The sequence below is a fragment of the Rattus norvegicus genome, chromosome X, assembly GCF_036323735.1.
Source record: "Rattus norvegicus strain BN/NHsdMcwi chromosome X, GRCr8, whole genome shotgun sequence".
In the NCBI taxonomy this organism is placed as follows: Eukaryota; Metazoa; Chordata; class Mammalia; order Rodentia; family Muridae; genus Rattus; species Rattus norvegicus.
The window spans coordinates 56,368,639-56,393,340 of record NC_086039.1 but is presented as its reverse complement, the minus strand read 5'-3'; the positions used below and the strand labels follow the sequence as shown (position 1 = coordinate 56,393,340).

General features: G+C 34.4%; 1 protein-coding gene and 1 pseudogene across 2 annotated transcripts in view; both read left to right on the top strand.

Moving 5' to 3' along the window:
- Window positions 1–24,702, top strand: part of Il1rapl1 (interleukin 1 receptor accessory protein-like 1) — a 1,504,708-nt gene that overhangs the window by 434,146 nt on the left and 1,045,860 nt on the right.
- LOC134484014 (prohibitin 1-like) overlaps window positions 1–24,702 on the top strand; it is a 43,203-nt pseudogene extending 18,501 nt beyond the window's left edge.

Genomic DNA, 24,702 nt, shown 5'->3' with positions numbered 1-24,702 from the left:
TCATAACTTCTGTTAGTTTCTTTGTGTCTCTGGTTAGTTTCTGTTTCCATGATCTGCCCATCGATGAGAGTGGGATGTTGAAGTCTCTCACTATTATTGTGTGATATGCGATGTGTACTATGAGCTTTAGTAAAGTTTCTTTTATGCATATACGTGCCCTTGCATTTGGATTAAGAGTTCATCTTGGTGGATTTTTCCTTTGATGAATATAAAGTATAATTCTTTATCTTTTTTGATAACTTTTGGTTGAAAGTTGATTTTATTTGATATTCGAATGGCTATACCAGCTTGTTTCTTGGGACTCTTTGATTGGAATTTTTTTTCGAGCCTTTTACTCTGGTGTAGTATCTGTCTTTTTCACTGAGGTGTGTTTCCTGTATACAGCAAAATGCATTTTCAGTCTGGTAGCGTATGTCTTTTTATTGGTAAATTTAGTCCACAGATGCTAAGAGATATTAAAGAATCGTGATTGTTGGTTCCTATTGTTTTTGTTGTTAGAAGTGGAATTATGTTTGTGTGTTTCTCTTCTTTTTTGTTTTTGGTGCAAGAAGTTTACTATCTTGCTTTTTCTTGGGTATAGTTTCCCTCCTTTTGTTGGAGTTTTCTATTTATTATCCTTTGTAAGGCTGGATTTGTAGAAAGATTTTGTGTAAATTTGGTTTTGTCATGGAATATCTTGGTTTCTCCATCTATGTTAATTGAGAGTTTGGTGGATACAGTAACCTGGGCTGCCATTTGTGTTCTCTTAGAGTATGCAGGGCATCTGTCCAGGATCTTCTGGCTTTCATAATCTCTGGTGTAATTCTGATAGGTCTGCCTTTATATGTTACTTGACCTTTTCCCCTAACTCCTTTTAATATTCTTTCTTTGTTTTGTGCATTTGATGTTTTTACTATTATGTGAGGGGAGAGTGTTTTTTCTGGTTCAATTTTTTGGAGTTGTGTAGGGTTCTTGAATGTTTATGGGCATCTCTTTCTTTAGGTTAGGGAAGTTTTCTTCTATAATTTTGTTGAAGATTTTTACTGACCCTTTAAGTTTCGGAATCTTCATTCTCTTCTTTGCCTTAGGTTTGATATTCTCATTGTGTCCTAGATTTCCTCGATGTTTTTGGTTAGGAGCTTTTTACATTTTACGTTTTCTTTGACAATTTTGTCAATGTTTTCTATAGTATTTTCTGCCGCTGAGATTTTCTCTTCTGTCCATTGTAATCTGTTTCTGATGCTTGGCTTGTGTCTAGGACTCCTGATCTCTTTCCTACGTTTCGTGTCTCCAGGGTTGTCTCCCTTTGTGATTTCGTTATTATTTCTACTTACATTTTACAATCCTGGATGGTTTTGCTCAATCCTTCATCTGTCTGGTTGGTTTTCCTGTAATTCTTTAAGGAACTTTTGTTTTTCCTCTTTAAGGGCTTCTACTTGTTTACTTGTGTTGTCTTGTATTTCTTTAAGGAAGTTATTATGTGCTTCTTTTTTTTTTTCCTTTTCTTTTTTTCGGGGCTGGGGACCGAACCCAGGGCCTTGCGCTTGCTAGGCAAACGCTCTACCACTGAGCTAAATCTCTATCCCCTATTATGTCCTTCTTAAAGTTCTCTATCATTATCATAAGATGTGATTTTTAAACACAAATATTGCTTTTCAAGGGTGTTTGGATATCCGATATTTGCTTTGGTGGGAGAACTAGGCTTTGATAAACCAAGTAATCTTGGTTTTTGTTGCTTAAGTTCCTATGCTTTCCTCTCGCCATCTGGTTGTTTATAGTATTAGCTGGTCTTGCTGTTTCTAACAGTGGCTTGACCCTCCTGCAAGTCTGTGTGTCAGCACTTCTGGAAACCAGCTTTCTCCCAACAGGATCTGGGTACAGAGAACTGTGGGACTGGGTCAGCTCTGGGTACAGACCCAAATTGGATAGGTCTTGTCCCAGACTGCTCTTGGGTTCCTGTGTCCTGAGGGCTCCAGGTGAGTCCCTCATAGCAGAAGTGGTGGTCTTACCTCTGCTCTGATGTGTGTCAGTGCTCCTGGATACTGGCTTGCAGCTCTGGGCTTAGGCAGAGCTGGAAGGATCCTCTCTCTGACTTTGTTCCTGTGTTCTTATGTTCCTGTGTCCAGAGGACACTATGCAGTTTCTTCTTGGGCCACGAATGTGAACAGAAGTAGTGATCTCCCCTGAGCTCTCAGGATTGTCCACACTTCTGAGAGTCTAGCTCTCTCCCACATGAGATTTGGGTACAGAGAGCTGTGGGACTGGGTCAGCTCTGGGAGCAGGCAGAAACCAGAAGGAAACTGTCCCAGACTGCTCCTGGGTTCCTGTGTCCTGAGGGCTCCCGGTGGGTCCCTCGGAGCAGAAGTGGGGTTTTACATGTGCTCTCAGGTGTTTCAGAGCTCCTTGAGAATGGCTTTCATCTCTGGGCACAAGCAGAGACCGGAAGGATCTGCTCTCTGACTGTTCCTAGGTTCCTGTGTCCAGAGGGCTCTAGGCAGGTTCCATTTGGGCCAGGAATGTACCATTATTGTTCAGTGTTTCTGGGTCTTGTATGAGTTTTGATATATACTTGTTCCTCAGATGGGAAGAAGACAAAGCTTGAGTTCTCATAAAATTTTCCAACCATCTTACAGATTACCATTTCTTTGTCATAGTACCTATGAACCATATAACATATCTATCCACTCCTTTTCTTTCTTTTATTCTCTGGTAGGAAGCACATATTTGCATTCATTTATCCTGGAAGGAGTTTTTTAATGAATATAACAGTCAAGGTCCAGTTTTTGCTATAAAACAAAATGTAACATACAGAAAATATTATCAACCATTAATTGCAATCTTAAAGTATCAATATTATTGAAAATTCCTTCTTGGAATCAAAAGGATTTTTAATCTTTTTCTCAGATAGCTAACATGCCTTCACTTAATGTAGAGAAAAATCAAATTCTTGGATTAGTAGGAATGGAAATGTTCTTAGTGAGATTACTGAGCACATCATTAAGATGCCCCAAAATAAAAAAGTTAGTTCATAGTTCTAGAAGTAACAAGCTGTATCATGTATGTGGCCTAACTATTCTTTGGTAATCATAAAACCATATGCATAAGTCATAAAGATGTATGATATCACTCCCAATATTATTTATTTTTGTGAAATATTATAATTATAAAGTACAAGGTTTTATATAGAAATGGATGACTATATTATAGCAAATGTGACCTTAGTACAATTTAATTTTTTCTAACAACACAGAAAATACTTAAATGAGTATATTTTAAATATTTAATCGTTTAGAAGTTCTTCTAAGAAAGGTAGATATGGTATGACTCATAGACACTGAACAAAATTGAAGTGGCATTAATTATAAATACTTGAAATAGTTAGCTTATATAATGAATTTAATAGCACTGTTTTTCCCACTAACAGACTGAAGAAATTTAAATATCTATCAGCATCAATGACTAAAAATTATAATTAATTCACACAATAGAGGCATATTTAAAATGAATTTGTTAAAATCTAAATTAAAGCATAATAAAAATAAGCAATACTTACAGAATTATTAAATTAAGATAATAATTACTATATTAATTTTTATAAATCTATAAAAGTCATATAGTCAAACATTAAACATCAATTTAGAAACTACTGAAATGAAGGAAGCATAGTGATGAGGGAGGTCCTAAGGTGGGCTCCATGTATAACACGCATTTTATTTTTTTGAAATAATTAGTAGTTTTTACTGAATGTGTGTGAGAGTAATCAAGCTTATGATACATGTATTTATACACAGGTACACATACCCATACAACAGGCACAAACACACACATACTTAAAAGCAAAATAAGGGAGAAGATTTTTGTATTCTATTAGCTATACAAATCATTCATTTGATTCTTAAAATATTTTAAGTACTTATATTTATTCAAGTATTGTTTAAATTTTCTATAGAAAGTAAGATTAGATTAATTGGTTCTTTTTAAATATTTACAGTAAATTATGTTGGTAAAAGACAGGATGTGAAGATGGACAACTTTTCAAAATAACAAGAATTATTGAGAGTATGTTTTTTATTTTACTTTGAGGAGGATAAGGTTATTAAAATTACAACCAGGACTCTGCATTTATGAGCACATTTAGCTGTTGAAAAGCGTTTGGGAGAGGTGCTGGGTGGCCACATAAGGCAATTCTCAACTGCCTATAATTCTACTTCCAGTGTATCTGACGCTTCTTGCCTCATCAGCCACCTGTATACAAGTAGGACAAGTAAACTCACACAGTCCTACACACATTCACATAAAACCAAACTAATAGTAACTACCTACCATAAATATTTCTTGCACTTCAACAAATAATATAGTAAAATAAAGAAAATCGGAAAATTAGGTTTTATACATGGGCACACGCACAAACCCCCCTAGACACACACACACACACACACACACACACACACACGCAAACGCACAAATTCACTCATGTTCACTCTTTACCATATGATAAAATTTATGATTCATTGCAATTGCAGTGGGATATGTTCAATATGTAAGAAAATAGTGTGACTGCTTGAGACAGGAACAAAAAAGGATGAATCTTTCCATGATTTAGCCTGATGACTTAAATATCATTAAATATAGGAATAAGAGAAATGGAAAATAGACTAGTCTTTCCCTATGAAAGTAGTGTTATGCAAGATTTTTAATTTATAAATTATTTTTCTAGGAAAATAAGAAAAGATATTCTAGGCACAAATTTCAGTTTGTAAAAAAGAGCAGAGTTTGCAAATACAATGAGCTCTTCTTCATATCATAGGTAGTGACGATGCTGTAGAAAGAAATGTTGGACTGTATTTACTAAGGCGTTTGGACATTATATTATGTATCAAAAGATACAAATATGTATTAGTAAAAGAGAAAATAATATAGCAAATATTCACAAATGTATTGGCCTTTAAAGTAGATTTAAAATGAGTTTTGAATATTACCATAAACTATCTGGTAAATATTTACACAATGAAAGGGATAGAGTTTTATGTTTAGATAGGATAATATTAGTGAAAACACTGAGAATAACTTCTGAGACTTTTTTCTCGATTATGTGCTATTAATGTTACCTTATAGATGATTATAAAATGATTTTTAAGATAAATCTAGGTTCTTCATGAATTTTACTATATGTGCTTACACAAGGTCAAATATAAATTGGAACTATGGCTATTTCACTTAGTTCTACAGTCTCAGCACATACTAATTGGTTCAGTTAATTGAAAATGAAAATATACTTGACAGAAAGCTGATTGCTTATATGCTAATGTGACAGTATTGTAAATCATAGTATTCATAATATCTATTATGCAGTACATGAGCAAAACAAAATTGTATACTCTGTAGGTAGTCCTCATGTAAAAGGTATAGCTGGATTAAAATGATTATGGTCAGTACATATTGCTATATTGGAAAATAAAGATGTCTGTTTTAATTCAGTATTTTCATGTAAGTTTTAAATTATAGAATCAGAACTTAGAAATTAAAAGATTTCATATGCTCTTATACGTAATCTAACAAAGGCAAAAGAGAAAAGTGAGTTCTTTTATAAAATAGATTGTACTATATTCATATAATTTCCTCTTTTTCTTTTTCTGTCTAAATTTTCCCATGAACTCTCATTCTTTTTCACATGTGTGGTCTTAATTTTTATATGTTGTTATAAACATATACGCTCATGTACACATATGTGCGACCAGTTCAGTTTGTATATTGCTTGTAACCATATGTTTTTAGCAGTGGCTATTTGCTATTTTATACACAGTCAATATACTCTTTCCTGGTGAAGGTCATTTTTCCCTCGTTACATGTTTTTATTTGTCCATAGTTCCTCATAGAGGGTTGAAGCCTCAGGAGCTTTTCCCTCTACATATTAGCAAGTAAATGGGTGCCATGTTCATTCAGGTCATGTTTAGGTAACCATGTTGATGAAATTTTATGGGTGTTCCTACTGAGATTTCTAGAACACATAATCTCATATGACACTTATTGTTCCTCTACCTCTTACAATCCTTCTGCCTCATCTTCTGCAAAAATTTATGAACCTTAGTTGCCAGAATTGTATTGTATATTTAGCAGTTGAAACTGGGCTCTGAAACATATATTTTAAGGTTTTGCAAATTTTAAAAGTTACAAAAGTAGATAAAGAACATGTCATAAGAAATATATTTTTGTCATATTCAAATTACAATATAAAGTAAAATTTTATAGGGAATGAACAAAAAAGTGAAGTGACAGAATTATTATCTGAGTCAATATATGTAGGAATTAATTATATTTGAGTATTGAATAGAGAAAGGTGTAATTCATAAAGACAGTTCACAAAGACATCTTTAATCTTTTTAAATTTTTTTTTATTTTTTCATCTTTATTAAATTGGGTATTTCTTATTTACATTTCAATTGTTATTCCCTTTCTCGGTTTCCAGGCCAACATCCCCCCACCCCCACCCCCTCCCCTTCTATACAGGTGTTCCCCTCCCCATCCTCCCCCCATTACTGCCCTTCCCACAACAATCACGTTCACTGGGGGTTCAGTCTTGGCAGGACCAAAGACTTCCCCTTCCACTGGTGCTCTTACTAGGCTATTTATTGCTACCTATGAGGTCAGAGTCCAGGGTCAGTCCATGTATAGTCTTTGGGTAGTGGCTTAGTCCCTGGAAGCTCTGGTTGCTTGGCATTGTTGTTCATATGGTGTCTCGAGACCCTTCAAGCTCTTTCAGTCCTTTCTCTGATTCCTTCAACGGGGGTCCTATTCTCAGTTCAGTGGTTTGCTGCTGGCATTCGCCTATGTATTTGCTGTATTCTAGCTGTGTCTCTCAGGAGAGATCTACATCTGGTTCCTGTCGGTCTGCACTTCTTTGCTTCATCCATCTTGTCAAATTGGATGGCTGTATATGTATGGGCCACATGTGGGGCTGGCTCTGAATGGGTGTTCCTTCAGCCTCTGTTCTAAACTTTGCCTCTCTATTCCCTCCCAAGGGTATTCTTGTTCCCCTTTTAAAGAAGGAGTGAAGCATTCACATTTTGGTCATCCTTCTTGAGTTTCATGTGTTCTGTACATCTAGGGTAATTCAAGCATTTGGGCTAATATCCACTTATCAATGAGTGCACACCATGTATGTTTTTCTGTGATTGGGTTACCTCACTCAGGATGATCTTTAATCTTTTTTAAAAATCATTGGAAGTATCCTCATAAACTCTTTCCATTAATCACATTGTTTACTTTATAACTGTGATAGCTGTTTTCTCCCTTCTCTCCTCATAGTCCTACCTTCCCTTTCTTTTTAGAGAAAGGGATTACTATGGGTATTAACCTTGTAATATCAAGTCGTAGTAGGACTAGAAGCATCTTCTCCTATTGAGGCTAGACAAGGCAGCCCAGTTAGGGGGAAGGGATTCTAATTAAATATTGTTGGGAGTACTTCTAGTGGCAATGAATGGTACAGATAGTCTAGTCGTGATAGAACATTGAAATGAGCCAAATCATGTTTTTTATGTGTTCTGTTTGGCATTTTGAACTTAGAACATATCAAATAGAGCTACAAGAATGTGCAAGCTTTAAAATAGTGTGCTGTTTGTGAAACTAATTGATTTGTTCATTATGTCTGTTAGTGTTGGAAATCCTAATTTGAAATATTGATAAGACACAACCACTAATTTTATTAAGATAAATATCTTATATATAAATAAATAGAAAACATTTACTCACAAACCTGGTTAAGCATATGTATTATTCCTGGTGTTTCACATGTCTTTTAAAAATATTATTAAAATATATATTAGGTTTTCCAGTAATTAAAAAATGGTTTAAGTGAAACATGCTGAAGCTCCAAAAAATAATGCTTTATTATGTGTATGTATAATTATAGATATATAATGTATGAATACAAAACTATATATGTAGAAATTACACTCTTTTCAACAATAAATATTTACATAGTATGTAAATATACAGATTGGAATTATGTGAATTTTCCTTCCATTTTTGATTCTGTTTAGGAAATTGTGGCAAGAATGCATACTCTATTATCTAAGACCTTGAAAAATAGGTCTTTTGTATTTTATCAGTTAATTTTATAATGTAAACTTTAAATGTTGATAATTAATTTCACCAATTAAATAAAGAAATTTTATGCTTCTAGAGTTTTCATTAATAAATATATTATTGTATAAATGATATTAGTCTCTATTGTAGCAACAAGAAAGACATTTGAACATTTTTAAAACCAACTGTCTCAGTGGCAAAAGACTTACATTTTTCTTCCTTGGATTTGTCTGTGAGTAAAAACATGTTGTAATGAGCAAATTTTGAATGTGCAATAAAAGTTAATGTACGAAAGCACTGGAAAGGCAACCACTTCATTCATTCACGTTAAAATTTTATCACATTTCTTTGTGGTAGTGTGTGTCTGACTTATGAGATTTGATTCTCTTCTTCTAGCAGTTGACTTCCTGAGATAGAACTTAGGTCATCAGGGTGAGTTGCAAGTATTTTTCCTCACTGATCCATGTTTCTAGACTGACTGATTTTTTAATTTTTTTTTATAATTTTTATTTACAGTTATTTTTATTAATAATTTTTCTCTTTTCTTTTTTTATTGGATATTTTTATTTACATTTCTAATGTTATTCCTTTTCCCAGTTTCCTGGTCATAAGCCCCCTATCCCATTCCCCTCCCCTTCTTCTACAAGAGTGTTCCGTCATCATCCACATCAATTTCCACTATTTGTTTCTAAAATTTACCCATATAATACACTGAAAATATAATAAACATTGAAGCCTGTATCTTGATGACATCATCATTTGAGGGAAATAAATTATGTAATACATAATACTACAATTGGCCTTATGTCAGTAAACCATTACTGTTATACTTTTTTAAACTTTTTAGTCCCAAGCTTGTATGCAAAAAGAATATAAAAGTCACATGTCAACTCTAAACTCATTGTTAATGTGTAGGATAGTTGTTAACATGTCTGTCCACTTTCCCTTTTTTCCTATACTGTCAACTGCTCTGTGTGGAGGGTCAATGAGAAATATTGTTTATTTCTCTGTTCTCCATCTTCCAGTTGAGTGACTCACAGGAATGCCAGAGAGAGACTTGTAAGCAAAAGATTTGGTCAGGATACTTGTTTTCTTTTGTTCCACTTTTGTAAATTGATAATTGAGGTGATTGATAATTGAGGTGTAAATTGATAATAGAGGTCAAATAAAACTTCTCAGATCCAGCCACAAAGATATATCTTTCTTTCTAGCTTGGTCACTATTTTCTTGGTGGTGGTATTTCCTGGTATTTTTCACCCCATAGTTATGCTTTCACTGCTCATGTGAGCTTGTGTGTGTGTGTGTGTGTGTGTGTGTGTGTGTGTGTGTGTGTGTGTGTGTGTGTGTATGTGTGTGTGTGTTTAATTAAAATTTCCACAAATGTCTCAATTCAAACATACAGTGTGCTAGTTTCCTATACATAGGTTAACATCTGGAATATATTTGTTACTGACTTCTAAAACCTGACAGCCACAAAGAAGTTGGTAATGGAGGGCTGAACTTCAAATACTTTGACATTAAATTCATATCATTTACATATTTTTAAAATTCCTATATTCATCCATTCTTAATAGTAATAAAATATACATCAAGTGTGTAAGCAGTACTTTTAAAGAAAGCCCATTCATTTTGCTGTGTTGTAAAATGTTTTATGTAGGTTGTATTAAACTTGGGAATTGGACTCTGCATGTAGCAATTGATGTTTTCCACACAAGTACAATGTACAATGTACTACTTGTAAAATTTCTTTTAAATAAAGATCATGAAATGATTTCTGACCTATGCATTTTTAGCACAATTGAAGTCTCTTATATGTTTTATCATAGCAATGTATACATTATTCCAAGTAGTGACTAATCAAAGGTACATTTTTGTGAGTAGTAGAAAGAAAGTAGATGGATTATCTTTCTATTGTCAGAGATACCAAATTAAAATGACCAAAATTATGTTCATACTTTTTAATAATGACAACAGAATTAACAGTTTATAGTCTGAAAATTTACAGTGGTTATGTGCATTCTTTATCTTAAGAATCAATATTTTGGTATACCAAGATGGCTAGGTATGGAGGAGTACTTGTGGCCAAGACTGATACTTGAATTTAGATCTTGAAGCCTTCACAGTACAACGACTTAATGGACTCTTACAAGTTGTCCTCTGATGTTCATAAATGGCCAAGGATGTGGGCATTTTCCCACATACACAAATATATACACAAGTAAATAAGTCAATGTTTTGTTAACAAAATGAAAAGATTGCTATATAGTATAGAAATCAACATCTAATGTCTGTTCAAAACACATCTATTAGAGATAAGACAGCAATCTATTTCACAGACTATGTAAGACTCTACGAAACTGAAACTCACTTTATAGTCCTTTAGAAATGGACCAAGGTCAATAATATGAAATGTAGTTCAAAACATTGTAGTATAAATTACAAGTATTCTATAGTTATGGATGATTGAAAGGAATATAGTGGCTGAGAATAGTAACTGACTGTTTGGGTCTCTTAAAAATTGACCTTTCTAGTTCTATTACACTTTTCCATTTTTAATCTAGAAGCAATTAAGGACTGTTTTCAGAAAGAGCTGCATGTGAATGAGTATAGAGTACAACGCCAACTTCTACATTTGGAAACACTCCAAATCTATGTTTGCGAAGAAAATGACTTGTTACATGATGTTTTATACAAACAGCATAACTCTGTAAATTGAGCAATTGTTTTTACCTACAGCCCCTTTACCTGATATGTATATATTCCATGCATGATTCTACTTACATTAAATTCTATACCTTATAAACTAATGTATTATAACAAAAATATTTGAGCATTTGTATGTGTATTCTCATATTCATGGCCATCCTTACCACCTTTTTACTTGGGCATTTTCAAAAAATTATTCTATCATATATTGCATTCACAACATCTGACATCCTGGCCAATTTCTCCTCCATCCTCTCCTCCCAGTCCCTCCTTCCCACCTCTCTTCTCCCCAACCCCAATCCACTCCTCCTTTAGAAAAGAACTGGCCTTAGAGGAATATAAACCAAATATGACATATCAAGTTGCAATAAGACTAGGTATCCCCCTCCCCATATTAAGGCTTGACAGATAACCCAGTGGGTGAAAAGAAGTGTCTCCAAAGCAGGCAGAAGAGAGTCAGAGACAGCCCCTGTTGCCACTGCTAGTAGTCCTACAAGACCACCAACCCACACAACAGGCAGAGGGCCTAGGTGAGAGCCATGCAAGCTCCTTGATAGTTGGTTCAGAAGTTGTAAGCCACTATGAGCTTAGGTTAGTTGATTCTCTGGGTTATCTTTGGTGTCCTTGGCCCCTTTGTCTCTTCCAATCCTGCTTTCCTCTTTTCAGCATGATTCAATGAGTTCTGCCTAGTGTTTGGCCATGGGTCTCCACATTTGTTTCCATGAATTGCTGGAGAGAACTTCTCAGTTGGTGCTTATGCTAGGTTCCTGTCTACAAGCAGACTATTATACTATCATTAGAAATCACTTCATTTTGTTGCCTGTTTTTTTGTTTTGTTTTTTTGTTGGTATTTTTTGTTTTGTTTTATTTGTTTGTTTTAGGGTTCTGATTTTTCGGGGGGTTTGGCATGATTGGTTCTATCCTACATCTCTGGGCTAGCCAGCCTCTGGTTCCTGACCCTCCAGGCACAGTCAGGGACAGGCTCCTTCTCATGGCATAGGTCTCAGGCTAGACCAGTCTTTATTTGGCCACTCCCACAATTTCTGCTCCATATTTATGCATATATTCTATAGGCAGAACAAATTATAAGACAAAGATTTTTGTGGCTGGGTTGGTGTCCCACTCTCTCCACAGGAAGTCTTGCCTGGCTATAGAAAATGGTAAACTCAGCCTCTGTATCTTGAATGACTATGAGTCACCCTCATAGATTCCTGGGAGTTTCCATTACACTATATTTCTACCTTGCCTCCTACATATCTCCCAACTCCAGTTGTCTCACCCATTATTCTCTCCCGCCATCTTCTCCGGACCTCATCCCTCCTGTTCCCATCTTCACATGTCCTCAGCTCATCTGTGGTATCTATTTTATAATTTCTCCTCTCTAGGGAGGTGGATTCATGCATCTTGTTGTGAGCCCTCCTTGATACTTAGCCTTAATGGAGCTGTGGATTGTAGCATGATTATCCATTACTTTTGAAAATGCTGTCTGAATGTACTTTAATTGAATTTTGTTTTTATATATGGTAAATTCATGAAATTTTAATGTGTACATGGAATTACAGTATGATAATATATTTTAATAGAATCATACATACACCCTTACTTCAAAAGCTGATACATGACACCTATGAAATTTCAGGTAACACTGGCCCACAACATAAGCCTAATTTGGTAGGAAAAATTAACAGTATTATAAAGGTTTCTCAAAGTGAATTTTGTAGAAATACACTGCTTTATTATTATTTTATGCCATCTATGTAAAATAAGCTATATTTATTCTACAATGAATTGCTTTGAAAATTCTGAAGCTTAGATATTTAAATGCCATGATTATGCTCTGATGAATATTTAAGTCTTTAGAGACAGACACAGTTGCTGCTAATGTCAATCAAATCTAAGATGACCAAAGGAACCTTGCATTCATGAATAACTAATCTTTCTCCCCAAGAGTTTTCTGCATTCTCCAAGAGCTCCTGTGGGAATGGGGAGAACCCTCTTTGAATGGCATTTTATTTAAAAGTGGAACAATCACAGGAGCACATGTAGTATATTAAAATCTGCTTGACCTATGCATAAGGATTTGTATGTTTGAACTCTAAAGAAACTGCTTTGGCTTGATGCTAAATTATATCCAACAAACAGTACTAGATAACTGACTCAGTATCTAAATCCTATACAATTCTTTGGAAGCATATCTTGGACATTAAGATGCAATTATTTTTGTTATAACTGCAGTTATAGTAACAATTCTAAAATTTAAAGGTCAGTGTTGAACTGGAAATTTGAGTCTGAAATTTTGTAGTGAGTCTTTTACTCCATTTGAATATATTTTACATCATCGTGAATTGGGTTTCAAAATTAGACTATATGACAAAGGCACATGATTTTTTTGATATTACTGGTGATTCTGGTGTGAACCATGGTGTAGAATTCTAAGAAAGATCTCAAAGTTATATGTACCAGTTCTAAAATTCATGTAGTCTATTTCAGGAATATTCTTGAGGTTTCACAATATAATATTATTCAAATAATTCATAAGACATCCTAGATTCAACTTCAATAAATATAAAATAAATATCTTGGAAACATGAAGCAAAGGGGTTAAAAAACCACCTTTTTAAAGAAAGGGGTGAGCATTCTAATCTGTACTCAGAGGAAAATGAAATCAAAGATAGTTGATAGTTTTAGAGTAGAAAGAAAGACATTAATAGTAGTTGGTAGTTTTTACTCCTACAACTCTTAAACTTAAATAGATGAATAAATAGATGTATCCATTCCTCTGTTGAAGCTTCTTTCCAGCTTCTGGCTATTGTAAATAAGGCTGCCATGAACATAGTGGAGCCTGTGGTCTTGTTACCTGTTGGAGCATCTTTTGGGTATATGTCCAGGAGTGGTGTAACTGGGTCCTCAGGTAGTACTCTGTCCAGTTTTCTGAGGAAACTCCAGACTGATTTCCAGAGGGGTTATACCAGCTGGCCATCCCACCAACAAGGTTTTATTTCTCAGCACTGTAAGTTTTATTATACCTTTATAACAAAAATTGGTATTATTGATTCTATCAACATGTCAATATATAATTTATTCTGAATATTTTCATGTTATTCATTCAAACATTATAATAGTTCTACGATATAATTAAAATTCTACACATTTTATATGGTTTGGTCTGACATTTAAATCATATATATATACATAGATTATATTCATTTCAATTTTATATATATATTAGAGTAATATATTCATTGTATGAGTGTTAGTACTCAATTTGAAAACATGTAAAACATAATCCATTGTTTTGAAAAACTTGAAATTGTAAATGATGTTTGATATTAAATCAACATGGCATTTTTTTCTAAATACTGGTGTCAAATTAATATGACTTTATTGTGTCAATACTAGCAGAAAGCAATCTAATTCAAATTGGATGAATTAAAGCCAAAGAGAATATATATAATACAGTTGTGTTTTCTGTCATTTTAAGAAAGAAAAATGAAGAGAACATTCTGAATGGGTAGTGAATCACTACCATGCACTGCTCGCTGCCTCAGTGAATTACTTGAGAGTGGATTTATATGCTCAAAATCCGTTTCTGTATACTAAAAATGAACATGGAATTTTCCCCTGCTTATATTAAGTACTTAGTTCTCGAAATCCTTTAATCATCTGAGTATCACCAATGCAAAATCAGAACCCAGGTGAATCCAAGAAGAGAGGTTCCTCTTTAAGCTTTTAGCAACTAGACATTACCATAGCAACAGGAGGTTTTCTTTTATAAGGTTTTAATACATCTGCTTTATTTTCCATTGCAACAGAGGTTTACAAAGCCACACTCAAACGCTTTGTTAGGGTTTTTATGGAGTGTCAGCATAGCCATGGTGGGTGTTATAATGAAAAAAAAAAAAACCTTGAAATTTGTGCAGGGATAAATCAGTATAAGTAAAACCCACATTTAAGACAGTAACTCAAATCTGTGTTAATGACAACCCACACTACTTTCATGAAGTAAGAAGTATTGATAGTTTAAAAAATTGAAATATTCACCTTTCAGAGTTCCAGTTTTTGATATTATATATGTACACACACACTCACACATATATAAATGATCTGTAATATCTATTTACACTGGTGTTAATAATGGAGTATATTGTTCATTTGATAAAGAAGTACCATTTTTTTTATAAAAGGTAGCTTATTTAGTATCTAGGGAATTGTGTCGGGGCAGAGAAGAGGGGACAGAGAAGATAGAAAGAGAGAGGATAGAAAGAGATAGAGAGGAAGAGTCTGGCTAGGGACATGTGGGGAACGAGAATAGGTAGAAAGGAAGAAGATTGAGAGAGCAGAGATAGGTAGAAAGGAAAGACAGACAGAGAGAGAGAGAGAGAGAGAGAGAGAGAGAGAGAGAGAGAGAGAGAGAGAGAGAGCAAACAGTTCTTCAGTCCTTTTATAGAGACAATGCTCTAACCTGGCTGTTGCTAGGTAATTCTTGGGTGAGCCTAGAAGTGCTAACATTCCTCCATTTTGGTTTCTTTAAAAATAAGGAACTAGAAAAAGGTGATGGTGAGGCAGTAATCAGCTCAACATGTTCTTTGGTTACTTCCTACCGATTTGGTGGTGACAGTTTGTTTTTTGGAGAGCCTAAGAATACTGGGATATGAATACTGGTTCAAGTCCTTGGAAAAACAGGATGTTGTTCAGGATTTGTGAAACTGTCTGCAGGATGGACAGTTCAGGCCCAATAGGAACATCTGTGAAGGTAGACTGGAACATCTTTTGGTTGCTTCTCTGGACCTGTCCTCGTTGTTGATTTTGAGTAAACTGCTGTATTTGTCAGGATGTTAATAATTGTTGGTGAATGGGGTGATGGACAATCTGCGAGCCAGAACACATAGTTACAAACACCAAGTGTTCCAGCACCATTGATGTATTGTATAATCAGACACATTTCCCATATGGGATATAGCTTGTTTAAGGATATTTAATTAATCAATTTCAGTGGATTTGCATGCTTATTGACGAAATATCGATTCATGCGTATGTATAAATGTTTTGAAGTCATTCTACATCCTAGAATTTTTAACAGATAACAGAGGGGAAGTGAGACTAGATTGGTCTTATGACCTTTGTGATCTGACATCATATGTGCATTGGGTATTTTGAAAGCATTAGGGAGGAGCTTTTAATTCAGCCTACAGCATTAGAGCACCTTAAGTCATCATTCCTTGATCTTAAAGAGAATTAGGGCAGTTTAGCATAACATTTTGAATTGCAGGGGACTAAATGAAGGCAAATCCATTTTAAACAACTTATAATTTATGCAGGTAAATTGTAATACCTCAGTAGCATGCTCTCAGTGTCAAGCTTTAGGGGAAAAAAAAGAAAAAGAAAAAAAAAAAGACGATTCTGTTAACTGTCTATATGTCAAAAGGTATTCAAGATCATCAAGATCATACAAGCAGAAATAAAGGTAAGGATTTGTATTTCAGATAAAAATGCCTATATTGGACACAAATCTACAGAGAAACAAATTATACTATCAGTGCTAGGTACAGAAGGGAGTGAGGGAAAAATGTTGCTAATGAGCACATTTGTTTTTAAGAGTTCTCAACCTTTCTAATGCTGCAACAGTTTAAAATAGTTCCTTGTGTTGAGGTGCCCCCAACCATAAAAAATTATTTCCTTGCTCTTTCATAACTGTAGTTTTGCTAGTTTTTTGAATTGTAATATAAATATCTAAGGGGCCAAACCCAAAAGGGTTAGGAACCCCAGGATGAGACCAAGACTAATGAAAATATTTTAGTATTAGACAGTGATAATTCTCGGACCATAGTACTGTTTATTTTAAAACAATAAAGTGTTAACTTTTGAAATGCAAGTTTTATGGCATGTGATTTATATCTCTAATTTTCTATCAAACTGCCATGTTCTTCAAACAGATCTAGGTGTGAAGACCTAGAGGTCGCTAACAAGATTTTCAAGATGATTGTTTGGGTGTTTGTAGAACACTGTAGTGAAAACAAGATTGGTAAAAACCCAAAAGTTAACGGTGGCAGATAGGAGTGGAGTTGAAATTGAATATGAAATTTATGAAACAGTTAAGTGTTAATAAATGGGCAATAAACTGCTTCATAAAAACTTAATGAAGCTCATTATTGAGCGTTCCTTGCCACACTCCTCTGATTTCACATGTTAAAGTATAGTATAATATCACGAATGATTGTTTTGTTTTTCTGTGCATAACTTTCATTCAAGGAATGGGTATTATTAGAGACTTTTATGTTTAAGACTACATTTTAAAAGCCCAGCCTATCAGATATATTTATATATTATATGAGACACTAATTTTTACTATTTCTTACATGTCTTGAAGATTAGAAAATATTATTTATGGTGAATATGAACCAGGAACTTTAAATCAGGTGTAAAGAATACTATACTGATCACAGATGGAGAAGTAGTAACCTAAAACAAAAAATATCAAGAAGAGTATAAGAATGTTGCTGTGTTTTGTTTTGTTTTTATTTGTTTGTTGTTTTCTTTTTCTTAGGATATACAATTAAATATGGTTTAGTGACAGAATCAGTAAACATATGAGTTATGTTCCCAAACAGTAAATGGAAGAAGTATAATAATGAAAAATGCCAAATATTTAGTAACCAAGATCTAAGAACATTAACACAAAACAGAATTTGTACAATGTGTTTGGCTAGTATGTCACTTGAGTTACTGTAGCAAGCTGACATTCCACATGACTAAAATGTGAATGATAAAGGAAATAGACTGGCGACAGAGAGGAAAGCAGATCTTAATTTCCCATAGAAAATCACTCTCTTCAACAAAATTGCAAAAGATTTTATGGAAGGAGTCTATTTAACTGAGATTTTAATTTTCCTATGAAGCCAGAATGAAATTGTATCTATTATCTGAATAGTCTCATTTCTTAACTTGCTTCAATTAAGATCTGGGGTCAATGCTTCAAAATGTCTCATCCTTTTCCATGTTTGACAGTGCCCTTTTCTAAAAGGTTAAAGTCACATACCAATATTTTTTGTAGAATTTGCTGATAAAAGCTAGGCGTTTAATGCTCTCAGATCTGACAGAGATTTGTCAGAATTTGATGACCTTTTCATTGCTATTAATTCTGCCGCTTATTCATAGTATTTCTTATTTCTGGAAAAGCATTACTTTAAATAGTAAGAATAAATGTTCCACACATTTTCTGCTAAAATCTATCTATACTTGAGGATACTTAAAAACACGTTAGTATTAGTTATGCAAGCACCCTCATTCTTGCATGCATTACCACCATGATAAGAGAAAATTTACCTTTTGTACTTGGCACATAGATCTTTTTTCTTCCTTGAAGTCCCTTCTTTTCCACATGTACAATTTGTAGTATGTTTATTCATTTCAATCCTTACTTGTGCCTACACTCAGGAACTATTATAGTTTTGTTTTTGGTTTGGTTGTTTCTTTTTCTTTCTTTTTTTTTGGGGGGGGGGTTCAGTACAAGCCATGACTTTCACCAAGAAATATTCAGAAAAACAATTACATTCACTAAAACATAAAATACAAAATATTAAGATAAACAATTAATTTTAGCTTCTAACTACATTTGATATAGAATGGAAATCTGAATGCAAAACAAGAGTATGAAAGTTTGCCATTACTTATTTTGAGTTATGAGACTACCAGATCATAGGGAATTTGTGTAGAAATAGTGTTCCATTCAGCAACAACACTTATAGCTTCCATCATTTTTCTCAGCAAACACATAAAACTATGTCATTTAACAAATCATTTCCTTATGGATAAAAATTTAATGCAACTGTCTTTCTTAAAAAATATTAGAAAGTACAATAGTTTAACTCTTTATTAGCAAACTTTTGACCTTAAAGAAATAATAAGCCTTTACTGGTCTTAATGTATAACGTTTTCATAATTCTTTTTATGGTTTTTATCTTTTATTGGATATTTTATTTATTTACATTTCAAATATTATTCCCTTTCCCAGTTTCCCCTATGGAAACCCCCTATCCCAACATAATTCTTTTGATATACAAACAAGATACAGCAAACTGCCCATCGCAGTTCACACTTGTTAGCATAATCAATTTATTATTTTTACTTTATACAGTTGTAAGGGAATCTCACAAAAGGGTGTTAATAAAAATTACTGCTGGAAGCTTTCCACTTCATGCCAAAAGATGAGAGCTGACACTAACATACACAAAAAATACCTTGCTGCTGTAGCCTCTTTAATCATTTGTCAAAACATATTATACCCTTGTATATATCCCAGGGTTAAGACTGTCATTAATCTGTAATTGACAAAGTAAGCAGACATGTCAATGATCAGATGTCTGAATGTTAATGCAAAATATATGCATGCACACACATATTTGCAATGTTATAGAGCTAGGTATTTTCACTACTATTTATTATTATATTATATGCATATTATATTCCTTTATAGTTAATATATTATATTACTGTATAGAAATATAATATATATTAGAATGTTGGTCATTGCAAAATTTGCTGGATGTGCTCAGAAAGACAGACAATGCAGCAACTGGGCTGAGGCAGCATAGATTAGTGTAAAGAAATCACACCAGCTACAAATTTAACAAAGTGTTCATTTGCTAAAGGGGTTGATTTTGCATTGGCAAATAAGAAATAAGCATCCAACTCTTTTTTTGCAAGACAAATTAGAACAGGGTTCTTGAAAATCATTCTTTAGAAATCTCAGTCATTTTAATTTTGGATGCTGTCACTTATGTTTTGTGCAAAAGACGATAATGTACAGTTGATGTGAAATGCAGTTGCATCTATAACACGTTATTACATAGGCGATTCTGTAGATTTCCTATTGTAAAACAGGTGAATATTTTAACTAAAGCTGGTGAGAACAATTGTTTTTCCTTTCAAATTTCTAATTAGTTTTCAAAACATGACATCAGTTTTGCTCCTTATTTAGCATCTCAAAAAACTAGCAACTTTGAGAATTTACCACAAAAATAATTAAATCCTAGGAGTCCCAAATTCTGATTGTCCTAATAATTTTAAAGAGCTAATTCATGAATTTATCCATGTCAGGTATTATTAGTTATTTTGTATTGTTTGGTAAAGAGCATATAAATTATGCATGGTCAAGCAGATACATGTCATTAGTTTCTCATGAAAATTTAGAGAGGAAATAAAAGAAGTTAGATTTGAACCCAAATAGTTCGTTCTGTGAAATGTATGCTGGTTTGTCGTAAGTTGTACTGTCTGTAAGATCAATTTTGCTGAGGTAAATCTTACTTTTTATTTTGAAAAGTATCAGTTGTTTTCAACTAAATTATCAGCGTAGCTAAATCAGCAATGTTATCTACTTCCCAGAAATATAGTTAATTTTTAGATAGCAGATGAGAAAAAATTAAAACAAATATTTCATTTAAGAGCATACATTTCTTAGTATTGAATTTTTATTGGAATTTTTATTTACATTTCAAATGTTTTCCCCTTTCCCCCACCCAACCACCCACCCATTCCCACCTCCCTGCTCTGAGATTCCCCACACTGGGGGGTACAACTTTGGCAGGACCAAGGGCTTCTCCTCCCATTGGTGCCAAACAAGGCCATCCTCTGCTATATTTGAAGCTGGATTGATGGGTCTGTCCATGTGTACTCTTTGAATGGTGGTTTAGTTCCTGGGAGCTCTGGTTGGTTGGAATTGTTGTTCTTATGGGGTTGCAAACCCTTTCAGCTCCTTCAATCCTTCCTCTAACTCCTCTAATGGGGACCCTGTTCTCTGTTCAATGGTTTGTTGCTGGCATTCACCTCTGTATTTGTCATGCTCTGTCAGAGTCTCTCAGGAGATGGTTACATCAGGCTCCTATCAGCATGCATTTCGTAGTATGAGCAATATTGTGTGGGTTTGGTGGCTGTATGTATATGGGCTGGATCTCTAGTTGAGGCAGGGTCTGAATGGCCATTATTACCCACTTTTGCCACTCTCTGCCCACCATTTCTCTTCTCGTTTTAATTCTCTTCTGGTTTTACGTTTTTTTCCTTATTCTACCTTTTTTTTCCCCCTCCCTATTCTACCTTTTTGGTTATCCTTCTTTTCTACTCCTTTCCTTTTTCCTTTGTATAAAATGAACATGTACATTGTATATACCTATGTATGTGTGTGTGTGTGTGTGTGCGTGTGTGTGTAAAGCATGATTTGAATCTTTGCTTATTTGCAGACTATTCCATTTTTCTTCATTTTCTCCTTCTACTATGTACTTGTCCCTTCCCTTTCATTCCATTCTCTTTGTTATGACATAATTCTCATAGTATACAATTTACCCAATAAAGGTACACAATGACAAACTTTTAGTATGTCTATAAGTTTCTGAAATTATCAACTCAAGCTAATTTTAGACTTTTTTTATTGAACTAAAATCAATAATATACCATTAGACCTCTTCTATCCTAATACCATATTCTTTGCATTGCTTTTCCAGGAGGGAGAATTAATCCACTTATCTAAATTTTTGTCTCTATAGATCTGCTTAATATGGACATTTCATATAAGTGGAATTTGTAATGTGGGGAATTATTTTTGCCATTTAAAACAACACCTTTAAATTTTATGCAGGTATCTGTGTGTTTAGGTAGGCCTTTGGTTAATTTTTGTGCAGAAACAATAATGTGCTGCACACATACTACCAAACCAATTTATCAGATGATATTTATTGAGAAGTTCCACTTGATGGTTATTATAATTACTGCTATTATGATCATTCATGTATAGTAAATACAAGTTCCCATTTTTCTTCTTTCTATACACAGAAGTGCAATAGTTTGTTTCAAAACTGTTCATAATGTCTTACTTAGAGAACTGAATAATCCCTTACTCAGGCCATAAATATCATTACTAAACTGTTTGACACTGTGATCATTTTAAATCCTAAATGTTATGTATTGTTTTCAGTGTCCCTTTGTTGTTTGGTAGTAAATGAAAAATCTTTGACATTCATTTATTTATTAAGTAGTTTTTCAATTTTATGATGCCAATCTTGAGGATGAATCAACAGCTACAACAAACATACCTGATCAGGGTTTAAAGAGATGGCACAGTCAATAAGGAACTATTAAACACACCTGATGAACTTAATTGCAATCCCTGGAATGCACATAAAATGTGAGACTGGTTCAGCCCTTGTAAGCCTAAGGATGATGTGATGGAAGATAGAGACAAGTGAATCCCCAAAGCTTAGTGGCTGGTCAGTCCAAGTGATTTGTTCTCATTTCAGTATTGTACTATAATGCTAATAAAATATCTTGTCTCAAAATAGTGGAAGCCAGATGCGATGATCACCAGATACCAGGTGATGTCCACTGATTTCCATGCACAAATGTTAAAAACATTCAGGAACATGTAAATACACACACACAAAACTTGTTTTGTTTTTGTCCACATTTGTTTATAAATCTTTAAATTATATCTTAATTTGCTTTAATGTTTATGAGATTATAATTCCTTATCTTCATTAAGCCATGGTTCCTTAAAGTGTTTGCTAACATTTCTGTGGTCTCTAGAATCTACTTATTATTCTACCTCTTATGTGAAATTTACTCAGACACAAACCCATCCTTCATCATCATACCCTGTACAATGATAACATTCTTCTCCATCCAAATCTAGCAATGTCTTCAAACACCCATTGTCCATACTACTATATAGAGTAAATAATTATGCCCATTCAGTAGTCTTGTGGGATCCAGTTGTCTCTGCCTTTCATCGCATCATCCTTAGGATTACAAAAGTTCAACCAATCTCACTTTTTTATGTGAGTTCTAGGGATAGCTACTGAGTTCATTCATTAAGCATATTGCATGGTGCCATATTGCCTGAGCCCTAATAATATAAAGTTGCTTTGTTTTATAATACTAGATTATGAAAATCTATACCAATAACCTTTAAATGGAGTGGATATTGCCAGTGTAAAAAGGTAGTAATTTGACGAATAAAAAGACTGATGTCTTCTCATGGAAACATTGACTAATTACAGATAGCATCAAAATTCATCTCTTTTGAAATCAAACCACAATGGGTTAAGTTATGCCTAAATTTAAATCAAAAATCTGTAGATGGTTTGATGGCCAAAAGTAAGTGCCAGCTTCTGTCTTCAGTAATATATGGTACATAAGATTAAAGAGAACTGTGGAAAGATGCCCAAGTATATATTACTTTTCACTTTGTATTTGTAAAACGTTATTCCAAATAATTGTTTATTTCATGCAAACTGACGGTGCAGTGTACCATTGCACAGGGGAATTTGGGGCTAGGGAATGCATTTGGAGGTCAGAGTGAAAGCAGATGTGAGTAGATACAACAGAAAGAGTCCTGGCTGCCAAACTGAGTCCACTGGAAAGTTTGGTCTGGCACTAGCACTTGCAGGAGGTGTGGTGAGTTATGCTTTATACAATGTGGATGCTGGACACAGAGATGCCATCCTTTGACCAACTCCATACAGGACACCGTGGTAGGGAAAAGGACTCACTTTCCTATCCCTTGCTTACAAAAATAAATTGACTGACTGCAGCTCTAGAGCACAGAATGTACCAGTCATCACTGGTAGCAAAGACTTGCAGAATGTCAACATCACACTGTGCATCCTCTTCGGCCAGTGGTCAGCCAGCTTCCTCATGTCTACACCAGCATAGGTGAGGGCTATGATGAACTGGTGCTTCTGTCTACAACCACAGAGATCCACAAGTCGGTGGTGGCTTGCTTCAGTGCTGGAGAATTGATTACCCAGCCAGAGCTAGGCTCCAGGCAGGTGAGCAATGACCTCACAGAATGAGCAGCAACATTTGGGCTCAGCATTGGTCCTTGACATATCTGACCTTCCAGAAGGAGGTCACAGAGGTAGGAAAAGCCAAACAGGTGGCTCAGCAGGAAACAGAGAGAGCCAGATTTGTGGTGGAAAAGGCTGAGCAGCAGAAGGAGACAGCCATCCTCTCAGCTGAGGGTGACTCCAAGGTAGCTGAGCTGATTGCCAACTTGCTGGCCACAGCAGGTGATGGCCTGATTGATCTGCTAAAGCTGCAAGCTGCCTAGGACTTTGAATACCAGCTCACCTGCTCTCTGAACATCACCTACATACCAGCGGGCCAGTCTGTGCTCCTCCAGCTTCCCCAGTGAGGGCTCCCCTGCTTCACCTTCTCAGGCCAACCGCTCCACAGCCTCGACCATTCTGAATGATGCCTTCCATCTCTCCCATGCCAGAAATCACTGCGAAATTTAATGACTGGCTTAAAGTAAAGGGAATAAAAGTAAAATGACTTCCAAAAGAGAAAGAAAAGGACAAATTGCCAATTTCCATTTTAAAATTAACTGTTAAGATAAGTAAGTAGATGAGGCACACATGTTCTCACCCAAAGGTTATAAACACTTAAGAGCATATTCTTCTAGAAAAAAATCGCTGGAAGCTTTTTGGACTAATTTTGCATTTTTATCTTTAACAAGAGAAAATAAAAAGGATAAATAAAGTCATAAAAAGGCTCCACAGTTACATCAGACTTCCTTGTGGTTTTGGTGAAGAAAAAAAAAGCACATTATATTATCGCTACCTGTAATGTTGGTTTGATAGAAATGGGATCAAATGATATATAATGCTTCTACAACTATTTAATAACCAGAAACCACAAAATTGGGCCTCTTGTATCTTGTATTGGGCACATTCTTATATCTAGCAATCATCAAGAAGTCTTGATTTTCTAATATCTTTTACCAGATGTTTTATATATGTGATTATTATTGCAGTATTGATCTTCATCAAGTATCTTATTTGCATACACGAATTTACTAACGCAGATATTTGATTTTTAGGTGAGTTATTCTTCTTTTTAAAATACACTTTAATTTTAAGTATATACAGTTTTAGAATTTCTGGA